The sequence below is a fragment of the Chelonia mydas genome, chromosome 7, assembly GCF_015237465.2.
Source record: "Chelonia mydas isolate rCheMyd1 chromosome 7, rCheMyd1.pri.v2, whole genome shotgun sequence".
Lineage (NCBI taxonomy): Eukaryota > Metazoa > Chordata > Testudines > Cheloniidae > Chelonia > Chelonia mydas.
Window position 1 is genome coordinate 41,488,262 of NC_057853.1, and position 27,367 is coordinate 41,515,628.

Consider the following 27,367-nt stretch of genomic DNA (forward strand, 5'->3'; position numbering starts at 1 on the left):
ATGAGTGAAGGACACCCTATATAAGATCATGCCTTCTTGTAAAGGTTTATAGCTACACTCAGATGCTTTGTTTGGTTATAGATATAGTATAGATCAACTTCATGGGAACATAACCATTGGAGGAAAGGAGACCTTTACAGGAAAAGTTCTATGGGAAGAAATAATTAGGATCCATAGAAATTTAATGGGGGTATATAGACATTATTCTGAATATCTATAGACTAACTTTAATTTTCTGTAGGCATTTTCAGACATCCTAGAAATGGTAAATATTTCTCTATTTATTGCAAAGGAATTTCCAGTAAGTGATACCACTGCAGTTGCTGCCCCAACACTACTCTCCAACCACTGTTGAAGAAACCACATCTGCTCTACCATATTCTTCCTATGGAAGCAGAACTATGGAATATTTTGGATGACTGAACCACATAAACATCAATTCTGCTGCCCATAGAGTCTTCATGAACACAGAGAGTGGAGTGGGTAAGGATGATTTGACCAGAAATGTCTGTCTCAAAGCAATTAAAGAAAGCATCCTTGGAATGACAGTCTAAAGTTCATAGTCTGCCCTTGGGAAAAATTAGTTTGTATACTACTTTTAAGTTTTAAAATATTTTGTATTGTAATCTCTATGGTGCTTTGCCATTCCCTTTTATGTTTCATTCGATTTTTAAGATCTTGTGTCTTTTATATATTTTTAATGCTACAGATAGTGTTGCCTATAGTTAAGGTTGCTTTACACTTACCATTCTAAGATTCTGTTTTCAGTTGCTGATAACTTTGGTAAACTTAAGTCATTTGGGCTGAATTTTTCCATGTCGGGTATCTGCCCAAGGCTGATTTTTTTGGAGGGATGTTTCAGCTGAAATGGTTGTTCCATTTCTGAGAACGGTGCAGGGAAAATATGTTGTTTTGCTCATGTTAAAAAAATTGTTTACAATGATTTTGATGAAAAGCTCTGGTGCCTCCATACTTTGGAGCAGGGACTTGAAATGTGGTGCTGGTGCAAGTGCAGGTTGGGGGAATGAGGCATGTCTTCCAAATGTCAGGAATGCACCTTTTGCTTGCCTTGAGAAAATTCACCCAAATTTGACCAAGGGTTGAGCCTCTGAAAATCCCAGTTTGTACATTAATTTTTTTAGAATTTTGCAGCTAAACTCTCTGAAGATTCCATCGAAGCATACTTCATCCCCACCACAACTCCCATGTCATCACTGGACTGCATGTGTGCCATCTGCACAGAGTGACTGAGCATACTCCATCCAAGGACTACTGGTCTCAGGAAGACATTCCCTGCCATTGCTCCTACAAACTACTGGGAGCTGCTGTGGCACCAGACACTAGAACTGATAACAGGGGGACCGTCTCTTATGTGCTTTCAGTGCTCCACCTGCTGGTGCCTAGGCAATGTGAAGGAGGAGGACTTAAATGACTTGAATGCAGAGGGATGAGTAAAAGGAGCAGGGGTAAGGGAAAGAGATGCAAAGTTGGGAGAGGGGGCAGGAGCTCAGAAAGGAGAGGAAAGGGGCAGGACCAGAGAGGGAGAGAAGATGCGGGAGACGAGGGGCAGGAGCAAAGGGAGGAGAAAACATGGGCAGGAACTAGGGACAGGAGTAGGGGAGGAATGGGAAAGGACTGGGACAGGAGTGGAGGGATAGCAGCAAGAGAAGACACACTGGCAGGTTCTGTGGAGGAATAGGAGTAGAAGGGGATAGGGAGAGCAGCAGCAGAAGGGCCTGTTACAAGTAGAGAACACTCTCCTATGGAACTGACATTGAACCCATTATTTCTGAGTCTCCGCATTCCTCTATTGTCTAGCAAGTAGCTGTGCAATCCACAGGCAAAGTATGTGTCCCCATCCTCCCTTAGTGACATGGCCACATATAAGGTAACAGCCTTCTACTGCTGCCCATTACTCAGTGCAAGTGGTAGAACACTATGCTCTGAGTCTAAAGATCTCAACCATGCTGAGGACCTGTTGGGAGACGGGGGTCAGTAAGAATCCATATAATTAATTTTTTTATTTTAAAAAAATCTTAGGAAATAACATTTTAAAATCTGCATTAAAAGAATGTTAAGATTGCAAAGTGTTAAGCACTCAAAAGTTAGGAAATGCCAGAACCAAGGTTGCCTATGCAACGTTAATTTGGCCTTTTTGCATATGCATTATGTACAGTTTAATTACATAATTATGTAGTATAATTCCACAGGACCACTGCCTCATTAAATGTACAAGACAGACTGTTCTAGGAATGAATCAGGGATGTGTAGTGAATAATGCTGTTATCTGAAGGACCCCTGTTTTGTTTGCTTCTGTCAGGGTTCCCTCCCCACTCTGAACTCTGGGGTATAGATGTGGGGACCCGCATGAAAGACTCCCTAAGCTTATTTCTACCAGCTTAGGTTAAAACTTCCCCAAGGCACAAATCCTTTCCTTGTCCTTGGACGGTATTGCTGCCACCACTAAGTGATTTAGATAAAAATCCAAGAAAAAGGGCCACTTCGAGTCCCTGTTTCCCCAGAATATTCCCCCAAACACCTTCACCCCCCTTTCCTGGGGAGGCTTGAGAATAATATACTAACCAATTGGTTACAAAGTGAGCACAGACCAAATCCCTGGGTTTTTAGGACACTGAAAATCAATCCGGTTCTTAAAAGAAGAATTTTATTTAAAAAAAAAAGTAAAAGAATCACACCTGTAAAATCAGGCTAGAAGGTAACTTTACAGGGTAAATAAAAAGATTTAAAACACAGAGGATTGCCCTCTGACTCTGCTTCCAGTTACAAAACAGGAATGAAATTACCTCTTAGCATAGGGAAAATTCACAAGCTAAAACAAAAGATTATCTAATGAATTTCCTTGTCTTTACTTACAATTTTTGTAATCTTAGATGCTCATTTCAGGTAGGTTTTTAGGAGATGTTTTTTCCTGCCTGGTCCCTCGCTTATCCAGAGAGAGAACAAACAAAGAGAACACAAACAAAACCTCCCACCCCCCAGATTTGAAAGTATCTTCTTTTCTTACTGGTCCTTTTGGTCAGGTGCCAACCAGGTTATTTGAGCTTTTACAGGTAAAGGAGGGATTTTATGCTGTCCTTAGCTGTATGTTTATGACAGCTCCACAAATTGAAAGATGATGAATAAGGTAGAGAATGGTCTTGCAGTTAAGGCAGGTATTACCTCCCTGGAGAATTGGATTCTCATCTTGTCTTTGCCACGGAGGTCCTGTGTGATGCTGAGCAAGTCACTTAAATCACACTTCTCCTGGGTGGCCATTGTATGTTCATTTTCTGTGTACCTTTTGAGATACCTGGGGTCTGAGTTGCAGAAGAAGCTGAGCACTCAACTGCAGCTGAGGTCAATGGGATCTCTGCTCTGACCATATAAAATGCTATACAATGCTAAGTACTCTGAAAAAATCAGGATCGATTCTTCTCAAATTGTGCCCATCTCTTCCCACCCCCCCCCGCTTCCCAGAAAAAGGTTAGTTGATGCTTCTGTCAATCTCGCATGGGTGCTGTGAAGAATGAGCTCATTATCATTTGTAAAGAGTTTAAGATAATATGATGACAGCATCATAGAAAAGCACACAACTAAATTAATAAATTCTGTACTCAGTGTAGAATCTGAAAGGTGTGTGGTAGATAATGCAGGGGGGCCAAATATTGAATGAGGAGGATGAAAGAAATATTGAATAACTACACATTCAGTGAGCAGTGTCCATCCTGCAGGGACTTGTGAAAAAAGTAGTATGTGATCACGTAGTTGAAGATTGTGTCATAATGCATATGCACAAATTGGCCAAATTAAGGTTGCATTGGCAATCTTAGTTTTTTAAAGGTGTGTGTGTGTGTGTGTGTGTGTGTGTGTGTAATTCTGCAAATCAGATCCTGTCTCTCCCTTAGTGAGTGCTATATATGGATTTGTTATGATTTATTGTTTGTTAATGGTTGGTGAGACACCTGTTTTATGCATGCACACTTGGAAATTCTATGTGAGTAGATGGCAGAGAGGCCAATTCTGTCCATGCAGGGAGAAGAGTGTGAATGAACTTGACAGGTACATAAGCAGCAGGGAAAGGAACTGGAGCATGTGAACAGTGAGTTACACGTAGTGTTGAGAGAGAGAAACAGTTACAATGTATAGCATGTGCATCTATTTGTTAGGAGAATAGTGTAGTTTAAACCAAGGAGGTTTGAAGCAGCGGCGGTATCTAAAATTTTCTTTGAGAGTCTGTCTACTGGACAGTGATTTGAGTTTCATGGCAATTAGTTTGTCTCTCTCTTTGGTACATAAACCTGGCATGTGACATTCTTTGTACTTGTTAATTTTATATAGGCTGTAGACCGTGTATAATATCTATGGGTTGTGTTGTTGCTTAATGGAAAAGTAATTAGGAAAGAATTTAATACATATTTAACGGTTTTACTGGAGTTTAGCAGCTGGAAATGAGGAGCCAGCATCATATAACCAAACAGCTCTCAGCACACCACCAGCAAGTATTCTGGCTCACAGACCCCAGTTTGAAAACCTCTCTTCAAAAGCCAACTCTTACTGGGGTTTTAGTTCTAAAATGAGCTATTAAATGCTGTATCACTATTTGACACTTTCAAGACTTCTGTTCTTGATTAGGGTTTTTGTTAGTCTGAAGTCTGAACATTAGAAATAGAACCTATCCACACGCTTTTCTGGGAGGAAAACAAATCTCATCTGTTCTACATTATTCATAGCATAACTCGCCTGTATTTCAGAGTGCCAAACATAAAATGGAGACCTGTACTAATTTAATATCATGTGTACACTTCTGGATGTGGCAGTCTGTGCACACAGCAGTTTTTTTTTAATACACACAGCACACAGAGTATTACTCTATTTACGAGAGAGCCTGCTTTAGAAAAATGGCCGTCCAGTTCAAATTAAGCAATATTAGAAAAAGGTTAAACTGGTAAGATAATAACAATGCCAGGTCCAGAAATGGCTGCATTGGGAAAGCTCTCATGCTTATCAGAAAGATTTACTTATTTATTTTCTATTAATGCACCAGCAGTTAAACACTTGTGTTTACCAGAAAAATATTCTAATTCTTGCACATTATCCACTAAATGTTCTTATAATCTACATTCAGAACATTAATTTAACTGATTAAAACACAGTTTTAAAAACTCATCTGATATTTAAGGGGTGGATATTTATATGATCTGTTCTAGTTTCTAGTAAATTAGACTGTTTTTTTGAAATAGACTTCTACAAATGATAAACTAAGCACCCACTTGGTCTAAAAATAACTCTTGAGGTGCTAGGGCCAAGTTCTGCATCCTCTGCGCCACTAAATTCCTGTAGCATTCAGTAGGTGTTTCAAAATGAGAAATGGCCCCTTATTTAGCTGTTCCGCTTTTAACTTCTGTTTGTTTTCACCTCAATAACCTTATAAAGTTGCCATGTTCAGCCTCTGAAGAACCCTATTTCTTTTTCCCAGCTCATTGCTTGTAACTCTAGGCTAAAAACAAGTAGACTTAGAGGGAAGCCTTCCTCCCTGTTTGCCAGTCATAGAGTAGGGCTTTCACATACTTTGATTGAAAATAGGACCTCTAATCATAGGCCAGTGTAGTGAGGTGGAGTGGCCTCCCACTGAGCAAGAAGTGGGCAGAAGCTGGGTGGGCAGAAGCTGGCCAGGCCTGCCCTTCATGCTGGAAGCTAAGGGGCAGGCCAGGAAGTATAAGAGGCGGGATCTCTAGCCCAGTTGAGCCTGAGCTAGGGAAGGAAATAGATGTCCCAAGCTTGCGGCAGGCCCCAGCAGATGGTACCACTCTCCCAGATTGTGATAGGAAGTAGCCCGGGGAACCAGACTTTGGTCTGGTTTTGCTATCAGAACCTGTGTCAGTGTGTTGCAGTGGGATCCCCGCTGATCCATTGGTGGAGCACTCTGCCACTGTCAGGGCCCTGGACTGGGACCCGGTGGAGTAGGATGGGCCCGGGTTCCTCTACCCTATGTGGCAGGCTCTCCACCTTAGGCTGAACAGCTGTTCGTTGCTTTGCCCTGCCTGAGGGCCTGAGCTCCTTACAATACTTTGCTGCTCTGTCCTGCCTGAAGGTCAGAGTGACCCCGACTGCTTTGCTGCTCTGACCAGCTGGAGCGTCAGAGCTACCTAGACTACTTTGCTGTTCTGCCCTAACCCACCAAAGAGGCCTCAGGCCCTGGCACTTGATTCACTAATTTCTTGATACTGGGTGGTGCCCCAGTGACATAGTGAGGTGGAATGGTCTCCCATTGTGCCAGAGGGGGAGGGACAATTGCTAACACACAACAGCCAGGCATATGTAACAACAGGGACACGGGGTGTGCTAGCGCCCTCACAATGGAAATATTGTGGAATCTCTGCCCCTGAGTAAACTTGTGCGTGGCTGGTGTTCGGAGGGGGGTGCAAAGGCAAGAACGGGACGAAGAGATGCTGGAACGGCTTCCGCATTGCCATAGATCAGGCCAGGGAGTAGGGATTGGGACCTGAGGGGTAGAATGGGCCCAGGAACAGGGCCCAGGACCATACTTCCCAGCCTGAAGCCAACTTCCCCCTCCCCCTGCCGAGTGTAAATGCCGTCCCTCACTACCTCTCTGTCCACACGTTCACAGAGAGCTTCTTGCCCCTCATTCAACAAGATTAGTTGAGCAAAACATTATTACACCTTCTGGTGAAGGGAACCTGACTATTATACAACACTTCATAGAAACCTGCTCCAGAACCTGTGTGTGGATTGACAGAACCAACACTGGGGATTCAAGCAAGCATAAATGGTCTTTCGTTTTAAGCCCATTTTTAAATTTCCAGATAACATACAAGGATTTAGGGGGAAGTTTGAAGCTATCGCTGTTCTACAATGGGCTGCTCCATCTCTACATATCAGAACCAAATCTGACCTCTGAGATGTTTGAAACCAAATTTAGATCTCAACTTTACTGCTCACTTCTATTCTGGACTGATCTTGATCCCCTCTCTGAACACCCTGAAATTTGGAGAAGCGTGTAGATTAAAAATTGTACTTCAGAAACACAACTAGTTTAGTTTTGCCATTTAAATAACTGACCCTTGTTTTTTTTTTTGATGGTGATCATATCTTTACAGTAGTTTCTCACTTTTGCATATTAAATGTTAGGCAGGCTTTTTTGCATTGCTGAGACACGTAATGACTGTCTTCCAAGTGAAAGAGAGGAAAGGAACAGTCATCAATAATGGACTCTAATATATTTGTAACTCTACTAGGATTTAAACAAAAAAAATTCTATTCAATTCAGGTGAATCCATCAACCCTGAAGCTCTTTAATAAAGAGAAAAACAAGCGTTTCCATATATTAAATTAGCTAGTGTTCCCAGGTTTCAGTACAAAGTTGTTCATTTGGGGTGCAATTTTAAAATAATTCATTATGTAGGCAAAACTCTCATTTAAAGCTAATGGGAGTTCTATTTGCATAGAGATTGATCAGGGGACACAGGCGAATGAGTGACAAACACACAGGAATCAGATAGATTTAAGATATATGCCCACCCCCTGTTTACACATACCAGGCATGTAACTGGTTCCACTGTGGGGTTTCAGGGCTCTCATCATATAACCAATAAATTAGGTTAGACCTGCCTAGGCCTCAGCTCGCTCTTCCTCCCACTGTGTGCATGTGGGATATATAGAAGTTACCAAGGGGGACCTCAGTCCACAAAGGCTTCAGATCTCTTCTTCTCCTATATAGCAACAAGTTCCACAAGTGAAACGCTGGGTCTCATTTACCTCTGGCCTTTTTAACCTTTATCTGCATTGAACACTGGCCAGTTTTACCTATTCTACTATTAAACTTTCACGTCCTATTGCTGTCAACTCAACTATACCTCATGATGCTGTGAGGAAAGTGAAAAAAACCAGTAGACCTCTGACACTTTGGCCCAATGGGAAAAATTTCTTTGTTGTTCCAAAACAGGCAATTAGTCAGACCTGCAGTGTCCTTAAAAACACAGCTTCTTCACTCCAACTAAGGGAAGGGAGGATAGGGCATCTAGCAGGAGCAAGAAGCTTTAAAAAATCTTGGGAAGGTTTAAATAGGCTGCAGGGGGAACAGGTGAGAGCCAAACAGCTAGCTTAGTGATATAGCCAAAAGGGAGGCAGTGGAACTGAAGGAGGGCAGCCTCCATCTTGCCACACATGTGCTCTCCCATCCTCCCTCCTGCTCCCAACTTTCTGGGCACTCTGTTATATTCCCTGCAGTCAATTCAAGATCCTGCTCCCATTGACTGAGGGGAGGGGGATGCCTGTGCAATTTATGGTACAAGATTTCACAGAAATCAAGATTTCATTTACTTCTCAATGCCATCAGCTGATAATTTGCATGTAGAATGGGAAATTACCATCTGCACTCCATAAAATACAGATGTAACTAGTTAGCTTTAGGCTTACTCTAGATTGTATATTTTTCCCAATTTAAACTGGTGGGCTGCCATAATCTTAATTTGACCCTCATTCAGGGCTCAGTTGCTTAAAAGATTCAGGAACCTGAGTGAATATTTTGACACCCTGCCCAGAGTTTTGAGTTTGTAACTACCCCCTCTTCTGGCACTACTAGATGAGTGTCTTGTATTTCTGTACACAGTTGTGACTGCAGTGGGCACTTAAGTTTGTGGTCGGTGGTGAATCTTTGGCAATACCTTTATTAAAAAGATCTAAAATGCTACATCTTGTGTTACTGCATCTTGGTGATGATTGCAGAATACTGCAGTACTTTTATAAAAGCATTATTATTTATTTTTTATTAAGTTCTGACTGTCATCTTGGTACCGACCAATATATGGAGGAAGATAATTTCTGCCAGAGAGATTTACCAATCTAGTATCTGTTGTCTGTTTTCACAAGCTGTCTTTAATTTAAAGCTAATTTATAAAGTTTGTGGCTCAATCCTACATGAGTGCTCACCAGTGGGAACTGAGGGTGCGGTATGCCTTATAGAATCAGCCTCTTCAAAAAAAGCTGGTTTGTTGTGCAATTCTCAGATCATGCAACCAATAATTTAACTAGATGTGCTAATTTAGATGTAACAAAGCAAGAACCTGAGGAACTGATATGAGAGTTATAGGAACATGAAAAAAATGGAAGTTTATCATAATTTATTAATGTAATAGGCTTAACATCTGCTAGCATTAGGGTTGCTATTATTTAATAATAGCTCATTAACTGTCTCTTTCACTTTCCTTCTGTTTGCTAGGAATTAGAAAATGTCGTGCCTTCCTCTGTGGCTGTGGCTTAAATAAAGGGGATCTTTGTTTCCGTGGCAGAAATGTCACAAGGAGGTAGGTACAAGTGAGGAGATTATTCCTCACCATTTCATTTGCTGACAAATGTAGAACTCATACAGAATAAACACAGTCCTGTTCATTGCTACAAAGGATAGGAAACTGAATTGCTTGTAGGCATTCACTTCATTGTGAATTTGTGGTATGACTATAATATTTGCATTAATCCCAGGAGCACAATGCAGACATAAATGCATTAAAAATTATTTTGTCTTGCTTACACAATTTACAGTAAGTTCCATATGCAGAGTTATATTCCTACAGCAAGCTTTACACATAAAATTCTATTTTTCTTCCTTTTTCTTCCATCAATATGTTGCATATTTTTAAGCTTTCCTGGGCTCAGTGCCAGCAAGGAACTACAAGGATCTATGGCAACTGCCACATTTGCACTTTCAATTTACAAATTGCTAAATTCCCATTAAATATTCTTAACCAGCTTGTTCAACATATGTTCACTTGGGTATCTGTACCTATAAGTTGAAGCAAATTAGAATAATAGCTAAATTTACTTCCTAATAGCTGAAGATATTTGAGAAAGAATAGATTTTGCAAATGAGCACTTTTAGAGAAGTGTCCCCCCCCCAATCTTTTTTTTTTTTTTGTAAGGGGAAAAATTAAGTTCAGCCTGTGCAAATAGGTAAAATCATAGGCTTTTGAAAGCTCTCTCCACATCTTACTGCATATATGGGGAGAGTGGTAGGGGACTTCTAACAATGCTGATATTAATTGCAAAAGGACCAGCCGTCAAACGGATGTGCAAAATCTTGGAAGTATAATAATAGATACATTCTAGTACACGTTAATGTCTCTTTTTAAAAGGGTACTTCATGCGCATACAAATGTTGTTAATGCTCAGCAATCAAGAATGATAATCAAGTTGTTTCATCTACATTTAATTAGTCTCATTGTACTATCAAAACCGTAACAGAAGTCAAATAATTATGTTTCCAGGTTTGTGATGCTTCATGCTTTAAAACCTATAGCAGCTCATTCATAATGGCTAAATGTGCCACTCTCCCATGGGCTGTTACTAATATTGTTGTATGTCTAATGATTAGGGCAAAAGATTGGTGCTCAGGACTCCTGGTTTCCATTAACGGTTCTCCTACTACTGAATGTCTTACCACTAACTCATAAGCTCTTCGTCTCTCAGTTTCTTCAGATATAATATAAGATATAATATGCTTATCTATTTTAGCAGTGTTGTAATGCTTTAATGCTTGTAAAATGCTTTAATATCTTTAGCTGAAAGCTGTTTGTAAGTGAAAATTATTATTAAGTAACAGCTTGATCTTTTGACCTAGCTCAGACAAAGTTCCAATGAGATCTTTGCCTAAGTAAGTGAAGTACAATTGGCACCAAAACATCCTGGTATCTGTAGATTCAACTCTAAAAGTACAAAACTTAGTTCTGCAATGTGAAATCAAAGATCCAGAAAGCCACCTTCCTAGGATGATCGGGAATGGGGTGGGGGTCTATGTTATGAGGCACGACTGGAAGAACTTGGCTTGTTTCATCTAGCAAAAAGAAGGCTGAACGGGGATATAACTGCTCTCTATAAATACATTAGAGGGCTACATACAAGGGAGGGTGAAGAGCTATTTAAGCTAAAGGACAATGTTTGCATAAAAATAAATGGATAAACTGGCCATGAACGAATTCAGGCTGGAAATTAGAGAGAGAGAGAGAGAAAAAGAGTTTCTGGAATAGCCTCCCAGAAGAAGTTGTGGGGGCAACAACTTAATTAGTTTTAAGAGAGAAATTGATACATTTCAACTGTGTGACCGTATAACAGGATTGCTCATAATAGTAGGAGGCAGGGGCTCAACAACTCTGGGGCTTGCTTCTGGTTTATGTCTTGTGTTCCTAAAGCTCATGCTTCAGGGTTTCAGCCAGCCACTGATAGGGGTCAGGAAGGGAATCCCCCCCAGTGTATTTTGGGAGGGGTTTATTTATCTCCTCCCTCTGAAGTATCAGGGATGGCCACGGCTGGAGATGGGATGTTGGGCAGGGTGGGCCAGAGCTCTGAGTTGGCACTGAACATTCTCTCTTTCATGTGCTTGACTGGCTAACTGATGGCCATATGTGTGGTCAGGAAGGAATTTCCCCCCAGGTCAGACTGGCACTGACCTTGGAGGGTCTTCACCTTTCTCTGCAGCCTGTAGGTGCAGGTCACTTATTGGAATTATTTGGGTATATCTCAATTTATTGTTTTCCTGTCTTTGCCGGGGCCTTGAGCACTGGTGCACTTCAGTCCCTCCTGTTCTCTGCCTGTGGAATGTGATAATCTTGTCTTCTGTGGGTTGTAATACTTTGGTCTCATTTTGGTTGTTGGGTTTAGTGCAGGTGCTGGATGATGGTGGTGGTCTGTAATATACAGGAGGACAGATTAGATGAACTAGTGGTCCTTTAGGGCTTCAAACTCTATGACTCTGTCCCTAACTAACTTTTTTATTTTCAAAACTAAGCCTAACTTTTTTTCTAAAGAGACCTGAACACCTTATTTCTTTCATTCAAGGCCAAAGCAAATTATTGGGAGGCATATTGCAGAAGTAAATCCAACTGCAGCAAAAACAGTTTTATGACAGTATATTAGTCAAGTTGTATGGCTGAGATATCACATACAGCAGCTTTCATTGGTTGCTATAATTAATATTTGCCAAGATCCTTCTTCATGAGGGGGAAAAAACAGATGATCCTGATTAAATGTGGATCCTGAAGATGTTGGTATATAGTAGACTTCAGAGGATTTGGCTCTGTGTACAGTGCAGTTCAAAGAAAATAAAGAAAGTGCTAATTACACCTCATAACACAAGAACTAGGGGTCACCAAATGAAATTAATAGGCAGCAGGTTTAAAACAAACGAAAGGAAGTACTTTTTCATACAACACACAGTCCACCTGTGGAACTCTTTGCCAGAGGATGTTGTGAAGGCCAAGACACTAAAAGAACTAGATAAGTTCATGGAGGATAGGTCAAAAAAGAACAAGATAAGTTAATGGAGGATACGTCCATCAATGACTATTAGCCAGGATAGGCAGGGATGGTGTACCTAGCTTCTGTTTGCCGGAAGCTGGGAATGGGTGAAGGGGTGGATCACTCGATGATTACCTGTTCTGTTCATTCCCTCTGAAGCACTTGGCCTTGGCCACTGGCAGAAGACAGGACACTGGGCTAGATGGACCTTTGATCTGACCCAGTATGGCCGTTCTTATGTTCTTAAGCTACTTGAATTTAGAAAACCATTTTAGGTCCAGTACTTCACTAGGGCACAAAAAAACTCCAAGAGAGAGTGAATGCTGTCTTTGTGGATTATATATGGAAAAACTTTTTTTTTCTCTCTACCACTTTGATGTGGACTTGGCTGGCATGTTCTGAATGTGACCAGCATACTGTGTGTGTTTAAAGAATGTATCAGCAGCTGAACAGGTGGTGAAGAACAAAGCAATAGAAATGAAAATTTTAAGAGTGTTTGGAAATGTGACTGCTGGAACACTTCCTTCATTTTATAAACAGATTGGCATTGAGAGGGGGAGAGAAAGGGAAGGGCAAAGATCAAGAATATTGAAGTTGACATTGGATGCCCTTTCCTCAGAAGAAGTGCAATAGCTTTAGGTGGAATCTTAGTTTGAGGATATATTTTCCTGTATTAGGAAGAGGATAGTATGTACATAACTGTTTATTACAAAAAAAAAAAAAATCAGTGAATGAAAATGAAGAAGGGTGGGAACCTTTCAATAGAAAGGGCTCAGTTTTTGATTTTGTTTTATTTTACACTTTGCCAACTGATCCGTGACCAATGAAGAAATTTTTGTCAAATATTAATTGTTTTAAAAATACTGTTGCAAAATATTTGTTTGGGAAGGCATTTCCTGAACCTTGTGTCCACAGCATACCCATGACGCAGCTTTTTCCAAATGAAGCTTTGAGTGTTTTATAAAAGTCAATGTCTCTGCAGTTATTTCTCTTTCCAGTACCAGCTAAAGCTTACAGAAAAATCATGATAATCTTTTATGAACTGTATAGAGACTCACTTGGTTGAAAAATGGCAATTTTTGTTTTTGAATTTTTTTTTTTTAATTTTGATGGATTGTTACCTGCTCCCATAGAGGTTAGATATTGACTAACCAGTAGTTTGGCACACAATACCCTCAAAAGTAGAACACTTTAGCCTAGAATATTTCCATCATTTGGGCTTGGAATAACTACAACCTGGACTATTTTTTAATCCAAAATTTATTCTATTTACTTGGTTGACATTTGCTTCCTTGAGTCAAACTACAGACATCTCACTAGAGCAGAAATACTGTAACTGATTTTAAGCAATGATGCAGAACCATCAGATGGTTTGACGTTTTGGTTCTGAGGCACACATCCAGACATTGTAGAGTATAGTTTATCCAAAGTGTTTGATCTACAAAACTGGGCAGGAAATTTTAGAAGAACTGGGTCTCTTCTGAGTTTTCTGGATTTTATTGTGTCTGACTGAGCGGTAAATACTTCAAAATAAGTTTGTTTGGATTTTGGAGAAGATTCAGGTCATTATTTTCTGTGAGCAAATTCACACATCTCTGGGCTCAATTCCATTGAAAGTTGTCTGCTTTTTGTTTGTGAATAGAGCCACTTTTCCAGTGAACTGTGTCATAGTGAAACGAATGACGGTTCCAAACCCCCTCAATGGACTTTCCACCTCGTGACTATAAGTGGCTTAGTATTCGTATTGTACTTTTGCTGTTGGAATTACAGGACAGGTGCATCCCAAGCAGTTTATGGCCACTCTCTCCTCCTGTGCTCTAAGGTCCACACTAGGAAAATTAGTGTTTGTTTTTCAGTTCCAATGTAACTACTCCATTCCTGGGCTCAGGTGTTCTTAATACTGGCACATCATCTATCCTAGCAGTTAGGTTGTCGATTGCAATGGTGCAGCTCTTGCTAAAAATCAGGTACTGGTTTTCCTAGCTTAAACCAGGCCTCTTGAAACAAAGAAGAGGGGAAGCTCCTACTGTCCTGTGTGAGGAGGTAAGAGGAATGAGAAGCTCTGAAGAATCCCTAGGTTCCTCAGAGGGAATTAAAACATCTCTCAGTGTCTTCTATAATTGGAAGGGGATAAGAGGACCTTACCATTACCAGCATGAGTAAGAAGGAGATAGTTAGCCAAGATGTCTCTTTAGCGTTAAAACATCCCTGGTAGTGAGGTTTTCTTGACAGTTTATTTATTGAAAAATTGTGTTATTTGTATTTGGCTGAACAGCATTCTAAAAAAATCTTGACAACCAATATCCATGCATTAGTTAAGCAGATCCTACCTGACTGCCACAGCATTACTGAATTTGTCATGAGACTACAGGCTATATTACAACCATTATAATAAGACACATGCAGTGCAGGGCCACTGAGTTCACAGGGAGTTCAAGCAGTTGGCACACACAGATATTTTGTATCCTAAATGTAACAGCTCCTTAGAAAACTAGACGATTCCAGTTAATGGAACGATTCCAGTTAATGGAACGATTCCAGTTGCATGATTCTGCTGCTGCAACAAGGTCTAGAGAAGTTTTCTAAGCTGGAGAAATACCCAGCACTCCTGGTGATAAGCCGCTTTTGGCAATGCAGATTTATTGTGGAGAACATGGTGGGGGGACCAATGTTCCCTCTAATTTTTGATAGGCTGTGTGCGCAAATTGTTGTGCTTCTGTGCAAATTTTTGTGCACGCGGTGTTTCATTGTGTGCGCAGGGTTTAGGATCTGTGTGTGCACTCACAGGCACACAGCTTAGAGGGAACAGTGGAGGGGACACAATCTTAATTTCCTTTTATACAGGCAACGTCCCGTTGATGGTCAAGGACTTTAAGTTCATTTCTGGACTTCTAGATTTCTCAGTATTCTCAAACTACACCATTAGAATGCCCTTATAGATATCATACTAACAGTATGTGAATATTAAGGGTCCAGTCATGTAACTGTTATTCGTGCAGTCACTCCCACTAAATTTATTATTTGTTACTTTACCAAGAGGTTATACTAAACAAATGGAGAACTGTGTTAACCCTTCAAGTCCAGCTAGTCAAATGTATTATAGTTTCTAATCAGATGTAGAGAAAGACATAGCAGCCAACAGATCTCAAATAACTGTATTTAAAATTACTTCATAAATCAAGCAGTATGTAGAGCTATGTATGTTCTCTAGTCCATCTGCGCACACAATCCCCCGATAGAATGTGTTCTTATGGGCAAGAACAGTCTTGAACTGTATTTGGAAAGAGCTACTGCAGTCTAAATGTATGAATTTAATCACTGCATCTCTACAAGTTGACTAAGGTCTGAAATATATGTTTTGTAGTGAGGTGATTTAATATTGTTTCTTGTTTCATCACTTTCCCTTTTACTCTGTGTGTACCCACACAAAACTATTATAGAAATACTAGGCATGCTGATGGCTGATTCTGGGTTCAGTTACAGTTTCACATGGAAGCCAACCTATCTGCACTGATAGCATATGAATCTGGGCCTATGTCTGCACAGCTCAGACGGAGTAGAGAATCAGGGCCGATAGGGTGAAATTCACCACAGTACACGTATTTTAGGCAAGCTCCTCAAGACCACTTACGCGCTATATTTTCCCTTCCATGGGATAGATGAGGGAGGTTGGCTAGGTTGAGCACTCAAAATAGACCAGTGCAGAAGACAGCATTTTGGGTGAAGCCTGGGCCAGGGATTTGCAATTACAACAGATCTAGTTGCTCAAACATCCCATGGAAGTGGTGTGTGGTGGGCAGATGCAGCCATTACTACAGCCATTGTGTTGGATCTTCCTAGCCCTCCCTCCAGTGCAGGGCTGTAGTGGTCACTCCCCATGTTCCTCCGTGCCCCACTAGGGGTCCCAAGTGTGTGTGTGTGGGGAACTCAGCAGTGAGGTGAAATGCTGCTCGCAGCCTGCTCCTCCCGCCAGGGGACCAGCGGAGTCCCTCTGCCTAGGGGAGTAGGGATCCTCCTGCTAGGGCTGAGCAGGGACCCTCTTCCCCACTGGCTGCCCCAGGTGCCAGGCAGGGGACACAGCAGGTGCACGGAGGAGTGGGGGAGCTGATGGAGGCATGGAGGGGATGCTGTCCGGGAGGCACGGGGGGCATTGGGGCAGGAGCTGCAGTGGGAGTGGGGAGTAGTAGTGAAGCCCAGGCTGCTCCTGGGTGTGCTGTTGCCGCCCATCCCTGGTGCTACTGCCACCACCGATGCTGCTAGAGGAGGTGGCTGGGGAAACTCTGATGTGGGCGTGCGCTGGGGAGACCAAAAGGGAAGGGGGCACAGCTTCTTGCTGCCCCCTGCTGCCGGCTCTGTGCTGTGATCCCAGAAAATACAGGACAGTAGTTAATGCTGACACTGGAAATATATTCATTACACTTTTGAGTTAACATGGGAGTGAGATTATTGGATCAGGTACTATCACTCCTCTCATAACTATTGTTTCAGGCTGTCTGAAGAATCAGGCAGATGTGATGTGATTGTATCTATTTAACCTCTGTTCACATTTAGACGCTTTTCTTTGCAAGGCTGTGAAGGCTACAAATTTACCTGAAAGATGAGATTTTGCAGAATCTGAATATGCCACATAGGACACGTAAGTGTAACAAGCAGGCTGGATTCAGCCTGTAGGCCAAGAGTTTGACCTCACTTACCTAAGCAGAGGAAGCTGCCCAAAACTGCCGAAGTTTTTATAGGCGAGTCAACTCCTACTGCGACAGGTATGTTGGGAGTATTTTAGTTTCAGTAAAGTGACCAGCAAACGTGGATGTATTCAACAAGAACTGCTAGCTCAGTATCTCTGTAGTGAGTGTATTAATTCTAGTCTTCCAGATATCTGAGACATGTCCAAAGGCTCAGATGGGAGCAGAGATCCAGTCCACACTGTCCAGCAGGAATTCAGTGAGCCTATCACAGCTGAGAATTGACTTGTCCTGGCAAGGACTCTGGTGCTGGCCTCTTTGGTGCCATTTTTGATGTGACAGCTAGTCCCTGCCATGAGATATGTGTATATGTATATCACTGGTATAATGATATTGGTCTAAAACTCACACCTTAGGTTATACGTAAAAACTATTCCATTTTCACAAGGCCTGAGCAAGATCAGGTGGACATATCCCAATCAGCCACTTTCCTATGACTCCAGCAGGAGGTGGGCAATGGTGAACCTTTTGTGTGGTCTGCAGCACATAGATCTGTTACAACAGTGACTATATAAATCACACACAGACACAGTGCTGGGAATCAAACTATGGTCTTTCGCCTCCAAAAACATATCTTAGCTAGTCAAACTAGATGGTATTCCTATTCATAGAAGTGTCTGATTTTTTTCAAACTTATTTACTAATTACTTCATTAATATCTTGCAGCAGGTAGTTCCACAAACTGATTATGCAGTGTCCTTCTCTTTCCCCTGTTTCATTAAAGTTCTACCACATGAGCTAAAGGAAATCTCATGCCATATTCCAGAAGTGGCCAACATTACTGACCTTCCAAGTCGCATACAATAACCTTCAGAAGTTCTAGAGCTGCAAGACAGGCACAACCTGCCCCAGAGGGCAGTGCCTGCTAGGGCATGGGGCTTCGGCCCTGACACCCCCATCTGTGGTTTAAAGCCCTTAGACCCCCCCTGCAGGGCAGAAGCCCCTAGTCCCACCATCCCGCCACAGGGCAGAAGCCCTGAGCTCCCCCCAGCCCAGTCTTGTAGGAGGAGAATCGGGGGTTGGGTGCGTGGGAGGCTCCACGACCCACACTTTAACTGTAAAAGCCACAGTTTGGCCACGCCTGCCATATTCTGTCAGCCAGCTGCTAGAAGATGTCATGCACACATTTATGAAGCCAGTGCAGTCCAGTCTTCCACTTTTTATTTGTCCCAGTTACTTCAGATTTGACATGGAAAAGGTGATTTGTAATTGCCTGTTAAAGTGATGAGATATGACTGACCTTTTTTATATGGATTCACTTTGTTCTTCAAAATCTATAGTAGGCATGTGGCTATTTAACTATACACACTTTCCCCATGTCTTATTTACACTGCTAACTAATCTGTCATGCTGATCCTGTGGTGAAAGCTAAGTAACTACTCAATCTGTTCACCTCTACTTCCTTCATGTTAAATATGCACAAGAGTAATTTGATTAGAAACTGTTCGAAATTTGTCCTCAGGAAGTTGCTGGCTTCTCAGGGAACGGCTTTATGTTCATATGAAAATAAATATTTACAGTAGTAAGAAATAGGAATTCAGAGTATATACTTGGGACTATGGTGTTCTCTTTTTCTTCTGGTTGCTGCTGACATGACATACTTCTGTTTTATACTTACTACCAGGCAGGACTGTAGCTGCATCAGTAAATGATGGACCTCCAGCTAAAAGTAAGCTGTGAAGGAGTTGTTAAAAAACCAAGCGGTCTGATTTTTTTGAAAACCATGTTGCATTTCATTCTCCATTTGACCGTAACCTCACGTTATTTCCTTTACTATAACCATCATGTTGGATTACATCATACCTCATGTGTTGTGGGTGCAGTATGGTGCCTGACCCTGAATGAGAGAAACATCCAAGGGAGATCAACAACTGAATAGCCTCCCCTCACAGGACCATGATGACTACCAGCAGAATCACTGGCTGTTAACCCTGTGTGCCCAGCAAAAATGCGGGGTCAGGGAGAAGGGTTGGAGAATGAACCTACCTTCCACTCACACATGGAAGGGCAGAAAGAGAAAAGGTGTTATAGGTTCCCTTCACTTAATTCTCTGCATTTAGGTGGGCAGTAACACATAAATGAATAGGGAAAGAGAGTCAAACCTAATATTCATAAAAGATAATAGAGACAATTTCCCAGTTTGTCGCACTCACCAGTGTGTATTTCTGGTTTCTTCCGGATCCAGACAAACCAAAATTCTCTTCTGAGGTAAGAGTACTCAGTCTCTCTATTTTATAACAGAAGAATAGCTGGAAGAAGGAAATTAGTTTGAAGAATGCACATTGTAGTTGGATTTACTTCTAACTTGGTAATAGATTTAATGTAGGAATTGTTTAATAAAATGAGTATGGCGTTAGTATTAATCATTACATCACCTTTTCTCTTGAGCTTTCTCGTTCTTAGCAGCTGATGATTCTATCACTCTCACAACCTCTCAGGATTATTTTATAGTTTTTAAAATAATTTTGATTTAACACCAAACATTGTGGCAGAGAATTTCCATGGATTAAAACTCTTGCTTAGTTGTTACAGTAGACTCAATGGGCTTCTTTAGAAATCCAGAATAACTTTGTTGTCTGTTCATAGTTTCAAATGCTTAGAATCATGCAGTAAGTGGTGTCTGGCATTTTAAAGGAACACACAGGATTAAATAGCTCAATTTTGCTAGGAGATTAAAAAAAAAAACAACCCTTACCAAACAAGAAAAATAAGCTGGGAAAATTGTAATGTTCTGAGGCCATGTCTTTTCTAGCCATTCTAGCTGAAATTGGCAATACACTATCTTTTTTACGTGTATGCCTTCTAACTGTAATTTTTATATGGTTTCTGAAAAATATAAAAGGCATCTATTGTGATAAAACTACAGCATTTATTACAGTTTTAGTGTGCTCTTCTTTCCTGAATTATCCCCAGTGTAAGATGTGAAACTGTAGTGATAGATGATTCATTTTTGACAAGCCATGAAATCAGGACAATTTATTTTCTGTGTCAGATAACCTTTAAAATAAGGTTTCAGAGTAGCAGCCGTGTTTGTCTGTATTTGCAAAAAGAAAAGGAGTACTTGTGGCACCTTGGAGACTAACAAATTTATTTGAGCATAAGCTTTTGTGAGCTGCAGCTCACTTCATCGTCACTTTCTTTAGTACTGTTTATTAAAGGGTTATTTTCATGTGCTCAGACTTATTTAGTAATCCATTCAGGTGTTCACAGATTTCTACCTGAAGGGTCACTATGGTAATTTTTTACCCTTAACTGCTGGGATTTGCAAAGAGGCATAGGTGAGTTATGTGCCCATATTCCTTTGAAAAATCAGTGGGAGTTGGGTGCCTATCTGCCTTAGACCCCTTGAAAAATCTCAGCCAGAGACAGATGCAAGCTGGACTCCCAAAACCAAACAACCCCAGAATTTTGGATGGTGATGGTGAAATCTCTCCCTAATCCTGGATCCAAATTGTGCATCTGGAGCCATTTTGTTAATAGTCATTAGTGCCTATGATAAGAGTCTAGACTGGAGTCAACGTTTTACTGGGGATGTCCTGCTCATGAGTTTTGGCTTCCAAATTTGGGGATTCTAGGGGAGTGTGTCCATACTCTACATTAAAAACACACATACACAAAAACTCCACACAGACATCCAGACTAGAGTCTTTATTGTTGGTCACTTGTAATGCCTAAATGCTTTTTTAACATATCTGTCAAAGGCAAAAAATCTTTGACAGTTCAGCTTTCATTATATATCTTCCTAAACATCACAGCTTCCAGCAGAGGCTGAAGCATAGGATCTAGGCAGTGAGATGAGGAATCTGAAAACAGAATATTAAATGCAGCCCTGAAGTTACCAAGCACTGTACAGTTTCCCCACCCCCACCATGCTTCCCATTTCCTTCTCCTATATTTTGTCTTTGTTTTGCTGGTTTGAATGAGAGGGTATTAGAAACAGAGAATGAAGCACTCTTTTCTTACATACAATCTTTCGGTTAAAGCCTGAATTTAAAGACTTGACACAGGCCCAAAAGTCAGCCGAGAAATCAAATTCTATTCTTCTTGCAAAGCTCTGAACACATAATGAATTGCTAAAAGCTTTAATGCTGCCAGCTGCGGCGTGGTTTTTTGATAGGTCCATGAGATAGCAGAGCTGTCTTTATGAATAAAAAAAAAGCACAGTATGAAAAGCTTTCCTGGTGAAACATCTGATTAAGTGTTAAGCCCTAACAGTGTTTCCACTCTTGAAAATACTAGGCATGCTTCTTTTTTTTTCAGTACAACTGAAGTGACAAAGGAAATACAGTACTGATTTGGCACCCTTGTGTGACTATAGTTTCTTCACTCCAGTACCAAAATGATTCAGAGGTGCCCAGGTGCTAACGGTAATCGGGACCACATACATATCTAGACAAATAAATAAAGGCCATGCTTGCAAACTTTTTATTATTCTCTAGACTATTCTAGCAGTTTGACTTGATGAATGGATAATTGGTATTTGTTCCATTAGGCTGATCTAGGGGACAGAAGCAAACGCAAATGGTAGGGCAATACAACTGAATTACATACACTGTGTTTCCTCCTCCAGGCACAGCATTTTGAAACTATTTCATTTTATGAAGGTATTTGCACTGTTCTGAGGTCACCTCTGTTGCAGAGTTCACGACTGAGCAGACCGTTCAGACACTGGACTGCAAATGTCTATTGTTTAGTTTTGACGTTTTATATATATTTATGTAAAATCTGCCATATTGGATTAGGCTCAGTGGGCCATCTAATACAATATCCTATCTCTGACCAAAGGCAATAGCAGCTACTTCAAAAGAAGTTACATGATATAATTATGAAATAACCTGCCCATAGGGGAAGTTTCTTTCTAACCCCCTTATTTAGAGGTTGGCTTATTCCATGAAGCATAATTGTTTATATTTTTTATTCAAAATGTTTGCTATCCTGTCTTATGTAACTCCAGTAGTTCTCATTCTTCGTATAAATTGCTGATTCTTTTCAAAATTTAGCTAAGCTCTTGGCTGAAAAGATAATGGGGGGAGGAGGGTGAAGAAATCTTTTGGCTAATTGAGCATTGTGTATTTCCTTTTATCAGTTTTAAATTTATTGTATGTCACTTCCACTGAATGGCTCCTTGTTCTTGTATAAAAATCTAAATAAGAAGCTCCCACATTGCATTTCAAATACATACCTCTGTCATGTTCCCCCTTTTTCCATTTCCTCTCTAAACTCAACAGTCCCACTCTTTTAAGTCTTCTCATATGCAAATCTTTCTATGGTTCTGCTCATTCATATTACTCTTTTCTTAAGTTCTGTTTTTGCTATGTCTTTTGAAAGAGAATGACTAGAACTAAACACAGTATTCTAAGGGTGTGGCAGCAATTATATCATGACATTACAATATCTACTCTCTATATACATCATAAAATTCTTTTTCCTTCCCTCCAAGTAGCTGCTCATTGAACAAATAATTTCATTCAGCTATCAACCATGACCCCTCAGGTCTGCCCAAGTTTTCTTCTCAAGTGATTATAGTTAATTCAGAACCTAGCAATATGTATTAGTAGTTAAAAGTATTCCTGCCAATAAGAATTATCTTGAATTTATCAACAAGGAATTTCAACTAACTCACTTACTTTTAGGTCTCTCTGAAGTTCCTCACTGTCTTCTCTGACCTTGAATAACCTACATAAATTTGATATCAGCAAATCTTACCACCTCTTTGTTCACTCTCTTTTCCACATCTATTAATAAATATATTAAACATGTTAGTCTGTGACAGTGTCTTATCTTCTCAACCCAAACAGTTTCCCCCCACATCTTCTATAGGACAAGTCTGATGCAAAGAAATCATTTAGCTTATCTGCACTTTTCTTATGCTCCTTAATTGCTCCCATACCTTGCTGGTAGTTCAGCAGACTTGCCACTTTTCTCACAGGTTTCCTGCTTTTGATATCCTTGGAGCATTTCTTGTTTACTTGTGTATTTGACAGATTTCAGAGTAGCAGCCGTGTTTGTCTGTATCCGCAAAAAGAAAAGGACTACTTGTGGCACCTATAAATTTGTTAGTCTCTAAGGTGCTACAAGTACTCCTTTTCTTTTTGTGTATTTGAGTATTTGTTCTTCAAGAACATGATCTCATGCCCTTTGAAGTTAATAGAAAGCTCCCAGTCACTTCACTGGCCATTGGATAAGACGACAAATTCCATTGTAGTAATTTCCATCTAATATTTTACCTGATGTAATTGATTTTCCTTCTCTTAGTCTCATTAGGGTTGGATTTCTATTTTCTGAAGTATGTCTTTTTGACTCAGGTAACCTCTTCAATTGTTCTGTGAATTTTTTCTTACATTACAACTTTCACTTTCAGTGGTATGAATGCTTTCTGTTAGTCTGTTATGTTTATTTAAGTAGCCTCCACAGTGTGTCCAAAGATTTTGGTTTCCTCATTTTTGACTTTAGAATCTTGACTAACTTCCTCATTTTTTAAAATAAGTATTTTTAAAACTTAGTGTCATAGTGCTGCGTTTTGGTATGTGAAGCCTCCTCTGCCTGTCTTTTTGAAAGAGTTGAGACTTTGTAAAAGGTTATACATTTGTTAATAAGTTGTCTGTGTACACCATAACAAAATTCAATTTTTAGAGATTATGAAAGCTGAGTACTGGGTGTAAATCAGTTTTAGGAAGTCCAAATAGGAGCTGGCAATATACCAGTCGGGAACTAGGGGAACCAGTATGAGCACTGTACATATTTATACAGTTTGTGACATCCTGGGAAATATCTATATTTTTTTAATGACTATGATGCATGACTCCATGTTTGTTTATGGTGGGTTACTACGTACTTATGTTCTCACAGGCTTCTGGGAGGAAACTCACGCCAAAACCATGCTGAACCTGTGTTGTTAATATGGTTGGGAACCACGGGCTGCAGCCCAGAGATCCAGTCAAGAGTGGTTGGACTATGTGGTTTCACACAGAGTGAGTTGTAGGAAGCCTAAGGGGTGCACTCGAGAAGAACTAAAAGGGTCTGAGGTGCAGTTCACCATGTAGCTGTTATGCTGCTGATGGCAGATCCCATTCTGCCATGTACAATAGTTTTGTTATGATCCTGCTTCCATGTACAACTTTCCTCAATAACTTTTTTTTTTAATGGAAGACTTCAACATTCTCTTCTATAAATGTTCTTTGTAAGATTAATTTTTGTTTCATGTGCCATGACCTCTATAGGCACACTCTGGTGTTTTGTTGCCCACCACAAAGTATGTGACTCCCCTCAAGGTTAGAGTAACAGCATTATGTTGATGCACAGACAGATGGATCATATCCAACTCAACTACTTTGGATCAAACGTTAAGCTTCAATTCCCAATTCCTTCAAACTTGTTGCTTATATTACTAAACTGTCACTTCTGATGCTCTTGTAAAGAGTTCAGGAAATCTTTCTTTCCAAGGGCAAGAAGCAGATGGAGTAACTTACAAGGAAGGTGACTGGTCAAAAATATCAATGGACCTAAGAGTCGTGTGAATTTATTTCTATAGGGGGAGTATAGTGAGCAAGTTGAAATGTAGAATTAGTTGACCAAAAAAAGGCAGGTGTCTTCTAACTAGATCCTACAAGGGCAGAGAAGAAGTGTGTGAAAATAAACAAAATGAATAGAACTTTTTCAAACTATTTCTTTGACCTTGCAGAGTTAACTGAATTAATTTGTGTTTGAACAATTGTTTTCTTAAGCCCCCCCTTTCAGATTTCTGAACATGAATTGATTTAAAATAAAGTTTTCCAGATAAACCTTGCTCTGTGTCAAGGGACAGAACAACCAACTGTCCTAATGTCTACAAAAAATGAGCTGGCATAAATAAATGACGTGTATAAGAAGAATACAGTACTGTGGGTATATTTAACTAAAATTACATTCTCCCAATCTTTGTTCATTTTCCCTCTACACTGTTCTCAGCTCCATTTTCCATGCCACTTTTCCATTGGATATTACCTTATGCCCCCAATTGCTCCTTCTATTCATAGTCCCTCTGTGGCCACACACACTTGTTTTCCTCCTTGTCTTCAGCTGATCAGCCAGCCTCCAACAAGTTCTGGGTTGAGAGGACTTAGCCCTCCAGTTAGATCACATAGAAATTCCACCCCTTCCAGGGTACCTAAAGTCCATAATAGACACAGAAAAACTATTCTGCTCTTCCTGGGCTCAGTCTTCAACAGACTCCCAGGCTCTTCAGTGTAGCAAGAAAACAAACAATTCTCCCCACTGGGGCTCATGCAAGAAGTCTAAGTTGGTAATTGGCAACCAAACAAGGCAATCATCCCAGGCCAAGCCTACCTTCCCTCAAGGGGGCTGTAGGCAGCAGTCTTGCTCAGATTTTGACGTGCCCAGTAGCCTTTTCTTCCACAGTGAGAGAGATGAACATCTGCTCTCCCCTTTTAGCTTCTCCCTTGAAGCCTGACACTTTCTTTATCTTTCACAGGGCAGGGCTGAATGGACTCCAGCAGTCGGTTACTCTTTCCTGTCTCGTGAGGTTTGTACACTCCATCACACCCTCCTAAGCAGCACATGAACACAGAACATTCAAGTTCTTATTTGAGAGGCTCTATATGCCCTGGTCTACACTAGGAGTTGAGGTCGAATTTAGCAGCGTTAAATCGATTTAACTCTGCACCCGTCCACACGACGAAGCCCTTTTTTTCCGACTTAAAGGGCTCTTAAAATTGATTTCCTTACTCCACCCCCAACAAGGGGATTAGCGCCAAAATCAACCTTGTCGGGTTGAATTTGGGGTAGTGTGGATGCAATTAAACAGTATTGGCCTCCGGGAGCTATCCCAGAGTGCTCCATTGTGACCGCTCTGGACAGCACTCTCAACTCAGATGCACTGGCCAGGTAGATGGGAAAAGGCCCGCAAACTTTTGAATTTCAATTTCCTGTTTGGCCATCGTGGCAAGCTGCAGGTGAGTGCAGAGCTCATCAGCAGAGATGACCATGATGGAGTCCCAGAATCGCAAAAGAGCTCCAGCATGGACCGAATGGGAAGTACGGGATCTGATCGCTGTATGGGGAGAGGAATCCGTGCTATCAGAACTCCGTTCCAGTTTTCGAAATGCCAAAATATTTGTCAAAATCTCCTAGGGCATGAAGGACAGAGGCCATAACAGGGACCCAAAGCAGTGCTGCGTGAAACTTAAGGAGCTGAGGCAAGCCTACCAGAAAACCAGAGAGGCAAACGGCTGCTCCGGGTCAGAGCCCCAAACATGCCGCTTCTATGATGAGCTGCATGCCATTTTAGGGGGTTCAGCAACCACTACCCCAGCCGTGTTGTTTCACCACTCCAGCCATGTCTCCTTCAATGGAGATGGAGGCAACACAGAAGCAGGTTTTGGGGACGAGGAAGATGATGATGATGATGAAGTTGTAGATAGCTCACAGCAAGGAAGTGGAGAAACCGGTTTTCCTGACAGCCAGGAACTGTTTCTCACCCTGGACCTGGAGCCAGTACCCCCCGAACCCACCCAAGGCTGCCTCCCGGACCCGCGAGGCGGAGAAGGGACCTCTGGTGAGTGTACCTTTTAAAATACTACACATGGTTTAAAAGCAAGCATGTTTAATGATTAATTTGCCCTGGCATTTGAGGCTCTCCTGGATGAACTCCCAAAGCCTTTGCAAAAGGTTTCTGGGGAGGGTAGACTTATTCCGTCCACCATGGTAGGACACTTTACCACTCCAGGCCAGTAGCACGTACTCGGGAATCATTGTAGAACAAAGCATTGCAGTGTATGTTTGCTGGCATTCAAACAACATCCGTTCTTTATCTCTCTGTGTTATCCTCAGGAGAGTGATGTGATATTCATGGTCACCTGGCTGAAATAGGGTGCTTTTCTTAAGGGGACATTCAGAGGTGGCCGTTCCTGCTGGGCTGTTTGCCTGTGGCTGAACAGAAATGTTCCCCGCTGTTAGCCACGGGGACGGGGGAGGGGCTAGCCACGTGGTGGGGGGAGGCAAAATGCTACCTTGGAACGAAAGCACGTGTGCTATGTATGTAATGTTAACAGCAAGGTTTACCATGAAAGAGTGTACCCATTGTTCTATAAAATGTGTCTTTTTAAATATCACTGTCCCTTTTTTTTTCTCCACCAGCTGCATGTGTTTCAAGGATCACAGGATCTTCTCCTTCCCAGAGGCTAGCAAAGATTAGAAGGTGAAAAAAATGCACTCGCGATGAAATGTTCTCTGAGCTCATGCTGTCCTCCCACACTGACAGAGCACGGACAAATGCGTGGAGACAGACAATGTCAGAGTGCAGGAAAGCACAAAATGACCGG

At 41.2% G+C, this 27,367-nt stretch overlaps 1 long non-coding RNA gene across 1 annotated transcript; it reads left to right on the forward strand.

The window, feature by feature from the left end:
* Nucleotides 1–296: 296 nt before the first annotated feature.
* On the forward strand, nt 297–26,229 carry LOC119566817. The gene is made up of 4 exons (XR_005226210.2): nt 297–483; nt 9,239–9,323; nt 25,519–25,569; nt 26,178–26,229. It is a non-coding gene; the product is annotated as an uncharacterized LOC119566817 (long non-coding RNA).
* Nucleotides 26,230–27,367: the final 1,138 nt, after the last annotated feature.